The sequence below is a fragment of the Trichosurus vulpecula genome, chromosome 5 (assembly GCF_011100635.1).
Source record: "Trichosurus vulpecula isolate mTriVul1 chromosome 5, mTriVul1.pri, whole genome shotgun sequence".
Taxonomy (NCBI): domain Eukaryota; kingdom Metazoa; phylum Chordata; class Mammalia; order Diprotodontia; family Phalangeridae; genus Trichosurus; species Trichosurus vulpecula.
This window is the reverse complement of record NC_050577.1, coordinates 82,754,806-82,772,608: the sequence shown is the minus strand read 5'-3', so window position 1 is coordinate 82,772,608 and position 17,803 is coordinate 82,754,806. Positions and strand designations below refer to the sequence as shown.

General features: G+C 37.9%; 1 protein-coding gene across 1 annotated transcript in view; it reads right to left on the bottom strand.

Annotated features, from left to right (window-relative positions):
* The window catches only part of DIP2C (disco interacting protein 2 homolog C), a 592,611-nt gene that overhangs the window by 187,002 nt on the left and 387,806 nt on the right, over nt 1-17,803 (bottom strand). The window lies entirely within an intron of this gene.

Sequence of the window (17,803 nt, the reverse complement as noted above, 5' to 3'; positions counted from 1 at the left end):
TGAATATATAAGTGGAGCCTATATCAGATTACACACTGTCTTGGGGAGGGGAGAGGAGGAGGAGGAGAAGGAGCGGGAAGGAAACAGAGGGGGAGAAAATTTACAAGTCAAGATCTACGGAAGTGAATGTTGTAAACTAAAAATAAATAAATTATATAAAAATTGATTAAAAAGAATAAATGGTTACATGGCAATTGTAAAAAAACATGAGGCCACAAGTGGGTGATATTAAATGCCCACCCAAACTCGGTAAGGGCCTCATACCTCTCACTTAGGTGGGCCAACCCTCATTCTCTATTCTCTGGTTTGTTCATTCATTCCAACCTGCTCTCATTCTAGTAGGTCTCATACCACAAGGTTACATTCAAACTCTCTCACCGTCCTAGGGGTAAACCTGTTGGGAGAAATAGATTTCCCCTACTTACCACTCTAGTCCTTAAGGGCATTTCCTACCTATACAGCCGGCTACTTACAGCAATGACATTTTTAGATCTAAAACATAACAATTTACTTTAAAAGAAAGCAAAGGAAATAATATTTGCAGGTACTGATATATTAAATGCATAAATAATAAATCACATTACAGTACATATATAAATTTGAATGATACTCTTCCACCAATGCACTCAGTGTCCACTAGAATGTGAATTCCCTTGAGAGCTTGGGCTGTTTTTGCCTTTCTTTGCATCCTAAATGCTAAAAAAAGTTCTGTTGATTCACTATGGTGAGAAGTGAGCACACACTTACAAGAACCTGACATGGAGGAGGAAAACCCATTTGTTTAGGGCTATTCACAATTCTAGAGGACAGGCTTCAATGTTAATGGTCTATTCCAGAACAGATATGTGTGTGATACCCAAAATTGCTGCTCTTGAGGTTTATCACACTTCTACTTGGGCAGGTTCATCAAAATGGCTATTTCTGGGTGATACAGACCAGCCTCATCAGTTATTCACTCACAGGCATGCTGAATCATCCAACCACAATGGGGCTCACAGCAACACAGCTCAGGAGGACTCTGAGCCAGCTCACCAGGACATCAAAGCAGCAGCAAAGTCTTCTCTGACTTTCCTTCTCAAGCCACTGGTGCAGCAGAGGCTCTTATGAGAAGACTGACTTCAAACCCTAGTTGGGCAATAGCAATCACTGAAGGTCATGAACAACAAAGCCCATTCTCTCAATGTACCCACACTACTTTTGAAGGCTTCAACATGGTCCTCCATTGCTTTGGTGTCCAAGGAACTGTTTTTCTTTATATTCATATTTATTAAGAAATAAAAATATTTTCTCCCTCTTTGGAACATTGAAGTGTTCCAACACAAGCAAGGCATTATCATATATTGTTCACAAGGAGATGAGTCTTTAGATTTATACCATACTTCATTTTCTGTCCAAAACTATTCAAATACCATTTGGCATTTCAAATGATATAAAAATACTATTAAAAAAGTTATATCACTGATCCTTTTAGTTTCAAAACATCTACAACAATGGCAATATGTTAAATCCTTTGACATACTATAAATATGTTCCTTTATGTAGAAATATTTTTTTTCCTCTTCTTTTCACCACTAATCAGCTCCATATGAAAAGAGGAGAGAGCACCTTATACAATGCAAGTGCTTTGCAATTGTGAAGGTGTTATATATGTAAGGTATTATCATAGTAAAAGAGGTAAAGTAAGGGACAGCTAGGTGGCACCATGAATAGAGCACCCGCCCTGGAGTTAGGAGGACCTGAGCTCAAATCCAGCCTCAGACACCTGACACTTACTAGCTGTGTGACTGGGCAAGTCACTTAACCCAAATTTCCTTGCCTTCCCCTCTCCAAAAAACAAAAGAGTTAAGGTAGCCAGTTGATTTTGTGAATTCAGGGCTATTTTTGAAATCAGGAGCATGAGTGCAAGTACCACCCCTTACACAATATAACTTTATGACCATAGCAAGTCAGTTAGCTTTTTAGTAGGACCCAGGCAATTTTCTAAAATTTAAGCTATAGAAAAGTTGACTACAGTCAGGGGGGATTTTCACACTGGAAACTCACAAATGAAATTTCAAGTCTGGCTCAAGACTGAGAAGAGATATAATAAAAGATCCCAATAAGCTTAATTGGCCTGAGAATTACAGGATGTCCTTTAGAGGGCAGTGTAGTACAATGACCTAGGTTTGGCTTCCAGCTCTGCTCCTTGCTACCTGGGCTGACCTAAAGGCAAAGCACTTCAACTCCCTGGACCCTCAGTTTTTTTCACCCACAAAATGAGGGAGCTGGACTAGATGCCTACTGCAGTTCCAGTTCTAAACCTATGATCCTAGAATTCCTAAACGTACCATTTCCTTTTAGGAGGTGCCTGATGTTTCTTAGAACATCAACCAGTTTGGCCCAATGAGAAAATGTTCAGGTTTGCAATATTTTCCTTTAAAATATTAAAAATGGAATTATGTGTAACTCACAAATGCTCATTACTTATGATAATTTTTCAGAGTGAAAATAAGTTTAATTTCTTTTATTCTGCTACAAAATTTCCCTTGCCCTTGTAACCCATATGGGGGCTTGGGGGGGAGTTATACTCTGAGATCAGTGTGAAGAAAAAAGCTAATTAATTCAGACCCCATTAATTTATTATTCAAGTACAAATTATACCAATGTTTACCTCTGCATGACCTATAAAGATAATTTGCTAAAATATTAATAGAACAAACAAAATCACAGGGGAGATTTTTAATGTAATTGAAAACAAACCTTCTGGGTACTTTTAACAGTTTTACTGGCATACAGATAATCTAAAGAGGCTTGAAGGGGTGGAGTAAAGCTAGAAAAGGAGAGTGCAACCAAGTTATGGACGCTACAACTTTAACAGTCTTTTATCGATATTAAGGGCCTTTTTTTTTAAAATACCTGCTCAACCCAGCTAATTATACTTACCCTCCCTTATTCCCCTTAGAATTCAAATAAGGAATAACCCATCCTTGAGAAGCACATATCTCTAGGTGACTAAGTCCAGAGAGTTGTCTTCAGTCAAATTCTCATTACTGTGATTGATGGGTACAGTCAGGTGCACAGTGGATAGAGTATTAGACTTGGGAGTCAGAAGACTTGAGTTCAAATCTTACCACAGACATTTACTGACTATGTAAGCCTGGGCAAATCACTTAAGTTCTCTGTGCCTCAGTTTCCTCATCTTTAAAATAGGAATAATAATAATAGAAGCCTTACAAGGCTATAGTGAGGATCAAAGGAGATAACGCATGGACTCTGCAAGCCTCAAAACATTGTTACTTTTATTATCGTATCACTTTCAATATCTAACTTTCACTGGGAGGCAACTCACCAATCTGAGTAACTATTTCTTTTCACAAGTCTGAATAAATGCATGCTATAATGCCACATACTCTTGGGGTTTTTATCATCTGCCTTTGCCAGTGTAAAAAAAAAAACTACTAAAATTCTGATTCATAATGGAGTATATCTTATTTTTGTCCGATACACAGACACATTAAGGGATCCTACTCCAGAGAGGGCTCTCCACTACAGCAGAATGGAGTACTCTATTAATGGATCGTCAATAAATGAGAAGCACAGAATTTCAGCTGCACATTAAATGGGCACTGTTCAATAACATGCCAATTCTAGGTTTAAAAGCTTCCAGGGCATAGTAATGCCTTTGCTGAAGCACAAGGCAACATTCTCACCTACATAGATATGATAAGAAGCCTTAATACAAAGACTTTTTCCACTAGTTTCCCTAGTGAGGAAAAGAAAGAGAAAATGTTTTTAAAAAATTATGAATTGTTTTAAAAGGAATTTGCCAAAGTATATATGTATTTCCCCAGAAAAAAGGCAATCAGTTCTATAGTGAGAAGACATATGTCAATACATCACTAATCAAAAGAATCTTAACGGGGAACAAAATACATAATTGTGATAAATCTCTTTATCACAGAATCATCAAATCATGAAGTGCTAGAGCTAGATGGCCTTAGATCAACAGGGAAAAGAGAGGCTTAGAAAGGGTCAGTGACTTGTCCTCAGTCACACTACTAGTGATGTTTGGAGTCCATACCAGTTAGCCTAACCTTCACAGAAATGAAAATGAATATGTAAAAAATTTTAAAAGCCACAGTCAATAGAAACTATAGGCATGCATATTACATTTTATGAAAATAGGGTCCCCCCCTACAAATCACAATATTTCAAAGTCAGAAGGGGCTTCAAAGGTGACCTAAGGACTTCAGCTGGGTTTTCGTCTATGACATTCCTAACTAGAAATCATCCCTCCTCTATTTAGAAACCTCCAATAAGTGAAAACTCACTCCTTTTCTAGGCTACAACTCTAATTTTTAAGAATATAAATCTACCAGTCTATAACTTCATCCACTGAATGCAGTTCCTGGATTTCTAACACCAAGAAGAAATCTAGTCTCTGCTCTGGTTCACTGAAATGATTTTGGATCCTGGTTCCATGTCGCCTAATATATTCACTATCTCTCCCAGATTTGCTTTGTCTGAAAATCTGGTTAACATGCCATCTATGCCTTCATCCAAGTTTCAGATAAAAATGTCAAACAACATAGGGTCAAAAGGAAATCTGCTGGGACTCTCCATTGGAGACCAACTCTCTATCTGCTAGGTCACCCAATTTCTCTTAAAGAAGAACGACCTTCAAAAATATTAAATCCATCCATATCTTGTCTTATAATATTCCTATATACATGCTTGTGAAGCACCAAAGAAAAGGAAGCCCTTGGTTTTACTATCTTTCTCTGCTTCTTTCAATTTTTTAAAAACAGCATTTTTTTCAATTACATATAAAGAAAATTTTTAACATTCATTTAAAAAAATGAGTTCCAAATTTTCTGCCTCCCTCCCTTTCCCAAAATGGTAAGCAATTTGCTATAGGTTACATATATGTAATCATGTAAAACATATTTCCATATTAGTCAAGTTGTGAAAGAAGAAACGGACCAAAAGGGAAAAAAATAAATCAAAAATAGTATGCTTCGATCTACTTTCAGTAGATTCAGTTATTTCTCTGGATGTGAATTTTCTATCATGAATCCTTTGGAACTGTCTTGGATCATTGTATTGCTGGGAAGAGTTAAGTTATTCATAGTTGATCATTGAAACAATGTTGCTATTACTATGTACAATGGTCTCCTGGTTCTGCTCATTTCACTTTGGATTAGTTCCTTATCTTACCATCTTTTTCATTCAGAATGAAATCAACAAGCATTTATTAAGTACCCACTGTATACTGGGCACTGTGCTAAGCATTGGGGATAAAAGTGACTCTTCAAACTACAATACTTAAATGAAATGAGCATTTAACAAAATGTTCATTGAATGAAGAATGAATGAGAATTAAGTGAAACGTGTATATTTTATGATAGGCTACTCTTATTTGACACCAGAGCAGAGAATCTTAACTTTGACCTTTTATAAGAGCAGCACAGTGTGGTACAAAGTTGGCTTTATTTGGAGTCAGGGAGATCTAACTCCTAGCACTAGTATTAATTAATCTGGTGTTCATGAGAAAGCTTCTTAACCTCTCTAAACTTCAGGCAACTAACTTTTGAAATCTATGTGCTCTGATTGATGATCTCTTGCCTTATCTTACCTAGATAAGTAATATCTATAATATTACTTAAATTATCATTAATATATTAAGTAATTTTAATTTTAAAATTGCTTTAATTTTTATTATTAAATTAAGTTTAATGTTAATTAGTATATTAATATATTACTTAATAATAATTAATTGGTCATTTTAGAACCATGCTACCTGCACTCTGACCATCCTTCTCATTTCTTCTTTCCCTTCCACCACCAAAATTGATATGGAAGCTTTTGTTTTATCTTAACCAGAACCAAACCACTTCCAAACCATAACATCAGCTTATATTCTAACTCTTTCTTATGAGTTGACTTCTCCCATTAGAATGCAAGATCTTTGAAACTAAGGACTGTCTTGTTTGCCTATATTTGTATACCCCAACTTTCAGCACATAAGTGGCACTAAGCAAACCCTTAATAAATGCTTTTTTATTCATTCAGACTATGTCCTAGGTTATGTGCATATCCTTGACATATCTGTATAATATAGGGTAGTTCTATATATATTACATACTAAAAAGATGGCATTTTATTTTCTAAAATATGAGTTTCTTTTTTGACCCATTTTCACACTCAGTAGGATCTGAAAAAAAAAATAAGATTTGCATGTGACTTTTTACAAGGGTAACACACTCATCTGTCAATTTCCAGCTGGAGGAAGAAAACAAAGCCCCTTAATGAGCATTTCACCTTGACAATACTCTGCCACCTAGTGTTGAAAAGGGTAGCTGCAGGATTTCAATAACATACTAACTAAAGGAACAGCCAGGAGATAAACCGTAATTTTTTTTCCCCTTCTGCTTTCCAGGCTTTCAGGAATTCCAGAAATACACTAGAGAGGACTTTTGTAAAATTCTCAAAAATATGAGCAAAACTAAGGCAACTAAAAGATCTATCCCTCATTGGTATGTATGGTCACATTATGTTTCAAGAACAACACTTATACCATTACCACTTTATCAATAAGTTCACATTAAAAGAGCAACTTCAGCAAGAGTACTGCTCTCATACCCTCTGGCATGAAGTGGTAATATGAGACAGCTAAGGTGCTGGAGCCAGGAAGACCTGGGTTCAAATCCTAACTCAGACACTTTAAGAATCCTGTGACCTTGGGAAGTCACTTAACCTATCTCAGAATCAGTTTCCTCCTCTGTATCACTCACTACCCAAGGTTGTTGTGAGGATAAAATCATATAACATATACAAAGTGCTTTGAAAATATTACCACACTATTAATTATTAAATGATAGCTATTATTATAAGACTAATAGGAAGAGCTGAAATTTGTAGAGCATTTTCAAGTTTTATGGAGCACTCTATGCATATCATCTCATTTGAACCACATACCAACACTGTGGTGACAGGTACTGCATATATTATCCCCATTTTCCAGATTAAAAAACTAAGACTTAGAGGAGTTAAGTGACTTGGAGGCAGATACTGCTTTGCAAGTTTTTTGTTTTTGTTTTGTTACATTTCCTACCATGATGTTGAAAAAAAAAAAAGTGTGCTCAAAAAAAAAAAGCCAAGAACTGTTAATTAAAGTGCTAGGTATTCATTTAGGGGTGTGTGTGTGTGTGTGTGTGTGTGTGTGTGTGTGTGTGTGTTTTCAAGGTAAAGGTACGCTGACATGAGGTAAATAATCCATTCTTCTCATTACTGCCTTGGATCCTCTTCAAGAATACAGACATGCAGAATTTACAGGGTGCCCAGGTCACTAAAAAGCTGAGTATGGGATTTGGACCAATTATTGCTTGGGTCATTTAGTTTCTGACACAGCTCTGATTCTGCTAAGTAAGTACAGCCTTTACCTACTGCACATGACTAACATCAATGGTAAATAAGCGTTCTGTCAAAAGGAGTTGGAACTTCCAGTCTAAATTCTCAACATCCAGGCTGGACCTTCAAAGCTGTTGTAAAAAGTGTTGAAGGGGGAAAAGGAGGGAGAGAGAAGAATTCTGCCTCCCTGTCCATCTACAGTGATCATCCTGGGTAAAGATCCTGACATACTAACTCAACAGACTCATCATCCAATGGAATCTAGGGGACTTTAGGGGACTGCAGGTTCAGGATGAGTCAGCAGTGAGATAAAATAGCTAAGAAAGCTAATCTGGTCTAAGGCCACATTGAGAGACAAAGGACCAAGGACTAGGGAGGTGACCACCCCACTGCACCCTTCCCCAGTCAGACAGCATCTCTAGTAATAGGTTCACTTAGGGAAGCCACATCTTAGGAAGGACAATGATAAACTGGAGAGTATCAGGAAGGCAGCTCGGATGGCAAAGAGTGTCAAGATCAGTAGTATAAGGATCAGTTGAAGGAACTAGGAATGTTTAATCTGACAGAAGACTCTGAATGGGGGGGAGGGGCATGATATGTGCAAGAGGGTTTAGATTTTTCATGAATTTCCCTAGGAGGCAGAACTAGCAGCAAATGGTTGCAAAGAGGTAGTTGTCCAGGTAGAGTTTGGACCAACAAAACCCTTCAATGATTCTAGGTGCCATTTTGTATGTCCCTTACATCCCCCACCCCCGCCAGCTACTTGTGACCAAGGGAATTCTCCAAGACAGCTGCCTCTGACTTGGTCATGTCTCATGTCCTCTTTTAATGGTATGCAGGTAAGTACTGGAATCATTGAAAGCTCAGGAGCAGCACTAATATCCTGTTAGCTCCAGGGCAGAATTTCACAGACAGAAGCTTCCTTCTCTACAGTTAGGGAAATCCCTATATCTTTAAGCACAAACTTCAGTGAACCCATTGGGCTTCAGTATTCCCTCCATTGGTGCACACTGCAAACCTACCTACACATCCTCTTATGCCTTGTGCACAGGAGAGAATTCAATTTATCCTTATATTGATGAATTTCTTTAAAACATGTGATATCCATATCCAAAGGAGGATACAAAAGAAAAGAGAGCTGCCAGAAACCATGTCCTCCTACAACTCATTCATAGTGCTTAATCTGTATCCAGCAGTGAGGTCCTCATGCACGGAACAATGGGAGTGAGACCTTCTGCTCATTCATTCCTCCAGGGATGGAATACCCAGAGAAGCTTGCAAAGTCAAGTCCTCTCTTCTGTCCTATTATAAGCCTAATATACAACCGTAACTGTTTCCTTCTGTTCATCTGCTATGTGGCAAGCAATGCAGAAACTGCCTTCATTGTTCTTACCAACTTCCAATCAGAGGGCTGCAAATGGCACATGGACAAGACTGAGAGGGAGAAGGAAAGAGATGAGCCCAAAATACCGCAGGGACAGACATGAGACATTTGGGCTTCGCTTAGCAAATTGGTTTCCTTGACAACAACCAATCAAACAGTAGACTTTGCTGTGTCAGGCAAAGGTGGGAGACCCTCTACAACCACCCGCTTTCTCTCCATCCACAAACCAAAGAGTATAATACACGTAGCTGAAAATATTTGTCTGCTCCAGTTAACTAGTTACAAATAATCTATTACCTGCATTACTTGTACTGAATGAAGAATTTTTTAAGATTGTTTCTCTTGCTTTGTTAAAAAACTATTTTGGGAAATAAAATTTTTGTTATGAATGAAACATGTATCCTTTCGCTATTTTATACTATGGGAAATTATTTCATTCAAGAATAGCACATATATATCTATGTCGATATAGATATATATAGATATAGTCAAGCTGCCAAAATCCAGTACCAAGGTATTTGCAGTCATTAGTTTTTATTCTACTTCTCATTTTCACTAAAAGCACAGAGATTCCCAGTCCTGAGAGATCTAGTCCAATTCTATCATTTTAGACATAGTCAATAATTATTTTTTAAGCACCAACAATATGCCAGGCATTGTGCTACATTCTGGGGGTACAAAGAAAGGCAAAAAATAATCCCTACCATCAAGGAGCACACATTCGAATGGGGGAGAAAACATGTAAATAAATAGATACATAGTAGCTGGAAAGTAATCTGGGAGGGCAGGCACTAGCCACTGAGAGGACTGGGAAAGTCATCCTGTAGAAGATGGGCTTTGAGCTGAGACTTGAAGGAAGCAAGAGAATCCAAGAGGTAGAGATGAGAAGGCAGAACATTCTAGACATGAAGAACAGCCAGTGAAAAGGTATAGAGATGAGACATGGGGCAGTGTGTTCGAGAAAATGCAAGTAGGCAGTGCATGAGGCCAGAATGGATGAATGGACTTATCTTAGCTGATAAAACAGTTGGTGGAAAGCTAGTGCTGGAAACCTGGTCTCTTGGCTCCCAGCCTGACAATTTCCCCACAATACCTCATTACAAGCCCTACCTATTCTCACTGAAAACTGAACTTTTTTCATTAAAGAATTTCCAGTGCCAGTGATTTAGGCAGCAGAAATTAAACACAGCTCAGAAATAAACTCTAACCTGCCTTCCCTCCTCCATGTCTCTCAAAATTGATTCACAGTACATTCGAAATGGTTAGCAAAATCATTCAAATCAATGCAAAAGGCTAAATTGGGGTGCCTATTCAGATGCTGGCATATCTGACAATCTAAAAATGAGATATGATGCAAAGATAACATGAAGATTAACCCAGTTAGAGAACATCTTTCTAGATAAATCTATTATCAATCCCTATTTAAAATGATGAAAGTACATATCAAAGCAAACACCCATCAAGTCTATGAAAGAATATCAAAATACTTAATAATAAATCCATTATCAGCTGAATAAACAATCAGAAGGGAAACAAATTGGACTTGGTAAGGCTACATGCTTTTTAAGTTAAAACTTTAATGAGTGAAATTAACATTAGAGGCAATATAAAACATTTAGATTTTTGTTAGATATCAGACACAAAGCGTTATCTCTACCTTAATTAAGGAAAGCACCACCAAATTTTGTTAGAAATGAGCACATTTATGGAGACCTACAGGAAGCCTAATACAAAGTAGAAGTTCATTAATCTTGTCTTTAGATTACTGATAAAGATACTTTGGGGCGGGGGGAGGGGGGGAATACAAACAAAACAAAATTAGAAGATCTTAGCTGAGTTACAAACATAGAAAAAAACCAGAACACTTGATGAAGTTAAAAGTAAGCTAAAGAAAAAACACTATTTCAATTATGGGAAAATCTTAACCAAAGGTATTAAGCAGGAATCCACAGGAAGGGAGGGGAGGAGTTTTTAAAAATTCCAGGAGGAGTCACAGCAAAAATGAAAAATAAATTAGGTATAAGACTATAGTTATGTAAAGACAAAAGGGAAAATGGCTTTTGAAATTGTAATGTTAATTATATGGTAGGCAGTGGTGGTCAACATCTTCATTTGGATTGACTTAGAATCATGTTTCCAAATCTGGACGGCCCTCTCTAAATAAAATTTAGGCAAGTGGGATAAAACTAATGGAATAAATATAACAAAGGCATTAATTAGTCGGAAATGTTTAGGTTTAGTATATACATTGAGATTATTTGGAAATTAAATATATATGTCTCATTTATGGTGATATGATATAATAATACCTATCCTAACTCCCTCATAGGATTGTTGGGAGGAGGTAATGGAGAATCTGGAAATTATATGGGGCTAGGCTACTGTAGGGGGGCAACTAGTAGTTCAGTGGATAGAGTACTGGGCCTGGAATCAGGAAGACTCACCTTCATAGTTCAAATCCAGCTTCAGACATTTACTAGCTGTGTGACCCTGGACAAGTCACTTAACCTTGTTTGCCTTAGTTCCTCATCTGTCAAATCAGCTGGAGAAAGAAATGGCAAACCACTCCCGTATCTTTGCCAAGAAAACCCCAAATGAGGCCATGAAGAGTTGGACATGACTGAAATGACCGAACAGGCTTCTATTGAGGCTTCTATTACTATCTACCAGCTCACTTGGGAGGTCCAAAAAGTATTCTATCGAGAAGCCTTTAGTGAATTCCAACTGTGTGTCCAGGCCTATGCATTGCGACACTATGGGAGACTTAGGAGAAAATGAAAGACAAGGTCCTTGCTGGGGGTGAACACATGGTCTGGTGGCATATGCAGAGACCCCATGCAAGAATCAGCTTCTTCCATGATGGTTTTCCCTAGCTATTCAGAAATAGAACAACATCCTCATTCTCTTGAAGCCTTTTATTAACAGTGATGATTATGAAAATATCATCATTATTATAACAACTGACATTTATATAGGACTTTAAAAGATTTATAAAGTGTTTTATACACATTACCCCATTTGATCCTCATAATAACCATATAATAAGTCCCGTGGGTATTATCCCCATTTATTAAAGAAACAAAGGTCATGACAAAAAGCTGCTACAAATGTTTTTGTACATACAGGTCTTTTTTTTTCTTTCTCTGATTTCTTTCCATGCTTCAGGGATTTACCGCCCCCCCCCCACCCATTTTTTTTCCAATGGAAGGGGAAAAGTAGAGGGGAGAAAAAAAGTAAATGTCTCAGCCTGGACATTCACTTTACCTCCTCAATTTCTCACATCAGAAGTATCTCTCACCTCTAATTCCATAGATTCTACCTCTGATTGGCTACCACGAATTTCTCTACCATACCCCTATGTAGGTACCTTATCTTTCTTCCCTCACCCTTTCAACTTCCTTTTATGTGTTATCTTTCCCTCAACAAAATGTAAACTCCTTGAGGGCAGAGACCATCTTTCTTTTTTTTTATTTTTAATTGTTTTCCCGGGGCTTGGCACAATGGCAAAGTAATCTTTTTTTATTTGACTTGTTAATTTAAAATTAAAAAAGAAAAAAAGAAAGTGCTAGTTGTGAGTGTGCATACGTGTGTGTGTGTGTGTGTGTGTGTGTGTGTGTGTGTGTAAGAGACAGAGAGAGAAACTAAGCCTCAGAGAAATTTTGACAGGCCTATAGTTTCTTCCTATACCACACAACTGGACACTTAATCAAATGAATATACCCTAGCCTTGATATTTCTTTCCAGTTTAATCTTCCCAATTAAACCCAAAACTTCCTGAGAACAGAGACTGTGAGAAAAAGAAAGATGGGGGAGGTAGTTAGCCATAAATACTTGAATGAATCAGACAGACTCTATTCTGTCTTGTACTGTTCCCTAAACATGACTTGGTGTGGTTCCTGCCAAACCCTGTTCTCATCCTTCCCTTTTAAGCCTTCTTGTTTTGCATGGGTTGTCCCCCATGCCTAAAATAGTCTCCTCCTCTAACTCTACCTCTGGCAGTCTTTTCTATCCTTAAAGCCCAGGGCAGATGCCACATCCGTTCTGGTCTCCTCTTCCTTCATTTCTTCCCATTTAGAAACACTTTCTCTCTCCCACAAAGCTAAACCTTTCATATCTGTGCATTTGTCTGATCCTTCTTTCTGGGCTAGGGGATCTTTGAGGGCAGGCTGTTTCAATTTTCTGTCTTCAAATGACCCCAGCACCCAGTAGAGTGCCCCACACACACACTAGGTTATGGATTATATTTAATAGTTATTAATTAGATTTAATGGTTATGATTCTGAATCTATAATAAGTCAGTAAGTAGGACAGCAGATTTCAGTTGTCAATAAATCATTAGGCCAAGAACATAAGCATCAGCATTTGCTGAATGATTGCTGAGTAACACCCGGCAATATTAATCTCTTTTAATCATACCAACATGGTGCCCAATGAATATGGCAATGAGGTCAGCAGTTATTCTTGAGTCTTTCTTTAATATTCTTTGATGAGCTAAGAACTGTAACTAGGAACAGAAGTTATCAGCTGTTAGACTCCGGCTAGATGAGGTCGGCTGTACTTTCACACTCGTATAAAGCAATCTGGAGCGCTCAGAGAAATTATGTCATCAGGTAATTTGTGGAAAATACCAAGGTGAGTTGGTATAGACATGGTGGTGCATAAAGTTGAATGGTTACGTGTGAATGTGCATGCATTTATATAATTGAAATGTGTACAGTGCTTTAAGGTTTTGCAAAGCACCTAAACATATTCTCTCTCATTTGATAGCTATATTTGCATATAAACATAGACCTGCAGCTATCTATATAAATAGATATATCTATAGGTATGTTTGTATGCATGTGTGAGTGTGCAAGTATGAACACTATCATAACACAGCTGCTTTTCCTTCTCAGTGGTTAGAAAATCCTTAAGTTGTGGGCAGATGTCTGGACTTACTTCTAAATTAGGCTGATTAGTAATGGTAATATTCCTCAATAGAAGCCTGGTCTCTGAAGCAGAGAAGTTATATTTTTATGTAAGATGGGCAAGCCAGTACCTACTTAGTGATATTTATGCCAGATGTTACATAGGCTCAGTGCTTTTCTAAATGGATAGGCATGGCCCACATTCCAGACATTTCCTATTTAGACTTTCTACATGTACAATTCCTTTTGTTCATTACACCTGAATTAACAAGCTAGTCCACTAAAAGATTAAAAGAAAATAGGCATTTCACATAAACAGCCAGTCTTTTCAAACAAGCAACAACTGACAAACAAGTTCAGTATGTGGAAAACCCTGCCCTTAATGGAGGAGAAATAGGTCTGATATCATGTACTCCATGAGGGTCAAGTATGCATATTTTTTTTCTTGAAAAAACCACTACCAGGAGAAGGTCCTGAGTCATGGCTCAGTGTAATGAGACTCAGGGAGGGATACGGCAAGAAGATTGGGTCTAGAGAGGAATCCACTATTAACTGGGCTCATGCTGTATCTATTATTACTGTTTTTACCTGTGAGATAGGTGCATAGAAGGCCTGAAGCTGGAACCTGGGTAAGAGGGAACATCATGGAGGGATAGGACTTGAAATGGGAAATAAGAGTATCCTGGAAGGAGATTACATGAGACCAATCACCAGAGTCATAAATTTAGAGCACGGGGAAAGTAGTCTCAATAGAAAGAAGCGTGAAAGATTCCCGAAGTCCTGACATCACAGGGTATTCAGGGAGGAGAGAGATCAGATGGCAGTCTAAGGCAATGAAGAAGGGAAGCCAATTTCACAAAACTGATAGTACCAGTTGAATAAGGCAATTATATCCAACCAACCAGGAAAGCTCTCAAAGTCAAAAGGCAATTAATGTCCAGGATCAGAGGCTCAAATTTTTAAGAAAAGGCCTGAGACAGTTGAAATGGAAGTCTTAATGAAGCATAATTCTTCCTCATCCCAGATGCCAAGAGAAGTCATATGACTCTTGCCAAAGTCATGGGGTAAAAGAGGGTTCACTTTGAGGATACCTTAGAAATGGGAGTCACCAGTCAAGGTCAGGAGCTTAATGAGGGTTGGGGAAAAAGAAAATAGGCACTGAGAAAGCCAAATCTTGTTTCCTATAAATGTGCAAGAAAAACCAGGATTAGATGCCAAGTAACAGAATTTGTAACTTTCCTTAAGATTTTTTTATTAGCTACTCTCATTATGTTTCATAAAACTATAAAGTTTTTTTTTTGAGTTCAAAAGGAACTTAGAATGCCATTAATTCAATACTGCACACTTATTTTACAGATAATGAAACTCAGGGCTATAGAGGGCCAATAACTTGTCCAAGGTCACAAAGGCATTAAGTTACAAAGCTGACATTGAAAATCAGGTCTTGTGACTTCAAATCTAGTACTCTTTCTAGACTCAAGTCAGAAAATCTGAGTTTGACTCTCACCTTGGACACACATTAGTGGTGTGACATTGGGCAAGTCACTCCAACTCTGACCGCATCAAGTTCCTCATTTGGAAAATGGGGATTGGAATAGCACCTACTTCCCAGAATTATTGTGAGGATCAAATAATATGTGTAAAGCACTTGGTAAACCCCAAAAGTACTATATAAACGTTGGCTCTCATCATCACTATCATCACTATTATTCTATTCTGCTTTTCCCTCTAGTACACAACAATAAAATCCTTTAAAAATATTAAAAGAAAAGTTGTGTGCTATTTACAGAGAGCAGGAGATAAATCCCATTTCCACTCTGGAGGTGGCAGCTGTATGAAAACAACAGGGATGGCTCATAACCTAATCCCTGTGATTTGTTGTTGGAGGAACAACAAGAGAAGCATTAGGAGAGGCCATGAGGGTGACCAAGCTTGTGAACCTGGAACCGCACCACACACATGCAGTGATAATGACCAAACGTGTCCAACAGGAAGATACAATCTCAGAGATGACTTCACAGACTTACTCAGCTTTTCTGGGTTAAGACCCAGAGCAAAAAGTCCAATGACTTCTTTTCGGTATGAAAAGTTTAATTCAACCACACTTCCTTTATCTCTCCCTCTTGCCTCATTTTACTTTCCTGCTCCACCTTACTTTGTTTATTCGCTTCATTCCCAGATGTATTCTTCTATGTTCATAATAAATGACATTTAGGGAGCACTTTCCATAAATTATCTCATGTGGTCTTTGAGACAACCTTGTGAAGTAGGTCCTATCGTCAGACACATTTTACAGATGAAGAAAGTGTGCCTGAGAGAGATTAAGGGACTATCTGAGGATACTTCTTGTTGCTGTTGTGTTTCATTCATGCCTGACTTTTTGTGACCCCATTTGGGGTTTTCTTGGCAAAGATACTGGAGTGTTTTATCATTTCCTTCCCCAACTCATCTGGCAGATAAGGAACTACGGCAAACAAAGTTAAGTGACCTGCAAAGAGTCACACAGCTAGTAAGTGTCTGAGGCTAGATTTGAACTCATGAAGATGGGTATTCCTGACTCCAGGACCAATGCTCTATCCACTGAGCCACCTAGCTGCCATCTGAGGATCATGTTGCTGGTAAATGATTGAACATGAAACCAAACCCAGGTCTTCCTATATCCACCATGCTATGCTGTTTCTATGTATAAACAGGACAAAACTTACAAGCATAAGGCAAAAAACATTTCCTCTTCTGCCTCAAATACCCCATTAAAACTCACATCCTCCATTTATTCCCCTGCCAATTTCTTTACTTGGATTCTACCCCATTTTTCATCATTCTACAGACTGTTAAACATACATCTTTTACTTTTTCCCAGTTTCTGTTCAGATCCTTGGACTAAACCTTGTTGGGGCTTAAAGAACACGGCTTAAGGCTAAGCGCTTTATTCAGTTCCTGGCGTACTATATGGGCAGTCAAATATTAACGAAAAGAATAACAAAATCATGCGTTTCAAGCGCACGGCCTGGCTGAGCCCAGTCCCATGACTCATTGCCACAAGCTTAAATTCAGAGAAAAGCAGTGTGCCTCCAGGTCTCTTTTCAGTGTGGCCTGGTATTGTCAGTTTTGGCCCACCCAACAAGGACTGACCATCTCAGTTCTCTTAATTTCAAATCAGCTTTGAATCTCTCTTTCAAGAGAGCAAAAAGGTTTAATTCTCAACTAATCCTGGGAAACTATTAAAACGCACAAAAACTTTTAAAAATAAATTCCAACAACAAAATATTGTATACTGTCCTTATTCATGAAACTGGAGTGTCTATGTAATAAAATTTTTTTTCACTCATTCCTCATATAGGTAGTGAAGGACTAATTTCTCAAGAGCTTAGTATAAAAGGAGGAGCTTCCTTATGCCCAGGTATGTGTGTCAGGTGACAAATAAACTTGTTTGAGCCTTGAGATCACTGTATTGTCTCTGTTTTGACGTTAAAGGAGGTCAGGGGGTGCTCAGAGTGGAGTCATACTGCTCTCCAGGTAGGAGTTGTTAATTACACATCAGGCAAAAAACCCTCACCTTATTAGAATTTCTAATCTGCAATTAGCATGAAATCAACAACCTGCTGACATTTTCTATTAAATGATACCAGTAGCAAGTTCTCCTACCTGACTCTGAGAGCACCACTTTGTTCATAAACAACCAAAGATGTAGTTTCTTACTCACTATAAAACTGACGCATACATGACTACTTTTAAAAATAGCTAATCAGACTTTTTTTCCATAAGAAACATCTTTGAAAAATGACTATCACAAGTCAAAAGCAATTGCTATTTTGCTATTTTTTTAAACAGTCAGTGGGCACAGGAAAGTGATGGGATGACTTACAGAATGCAATATTCATTCATTCCTTCAATAAATATTTAATGAATGCATGCTATGTGAAAAGTACTTTCTTCCGTGGAAGAGTCAAACATGAGTAAGAGACACAGTCATTATCCGAAAGAACTTATAATATAGGAGAGATGAACCAATCAGGTATGTAATTTACTATGATTCAAGACAGTATGAGAGAAATTCCCCAAGAAAGTTAGAAAGGGCTAAGGAAAATCAAGGGAAACAGAAACCACGTTAGCTAAGGGGAAG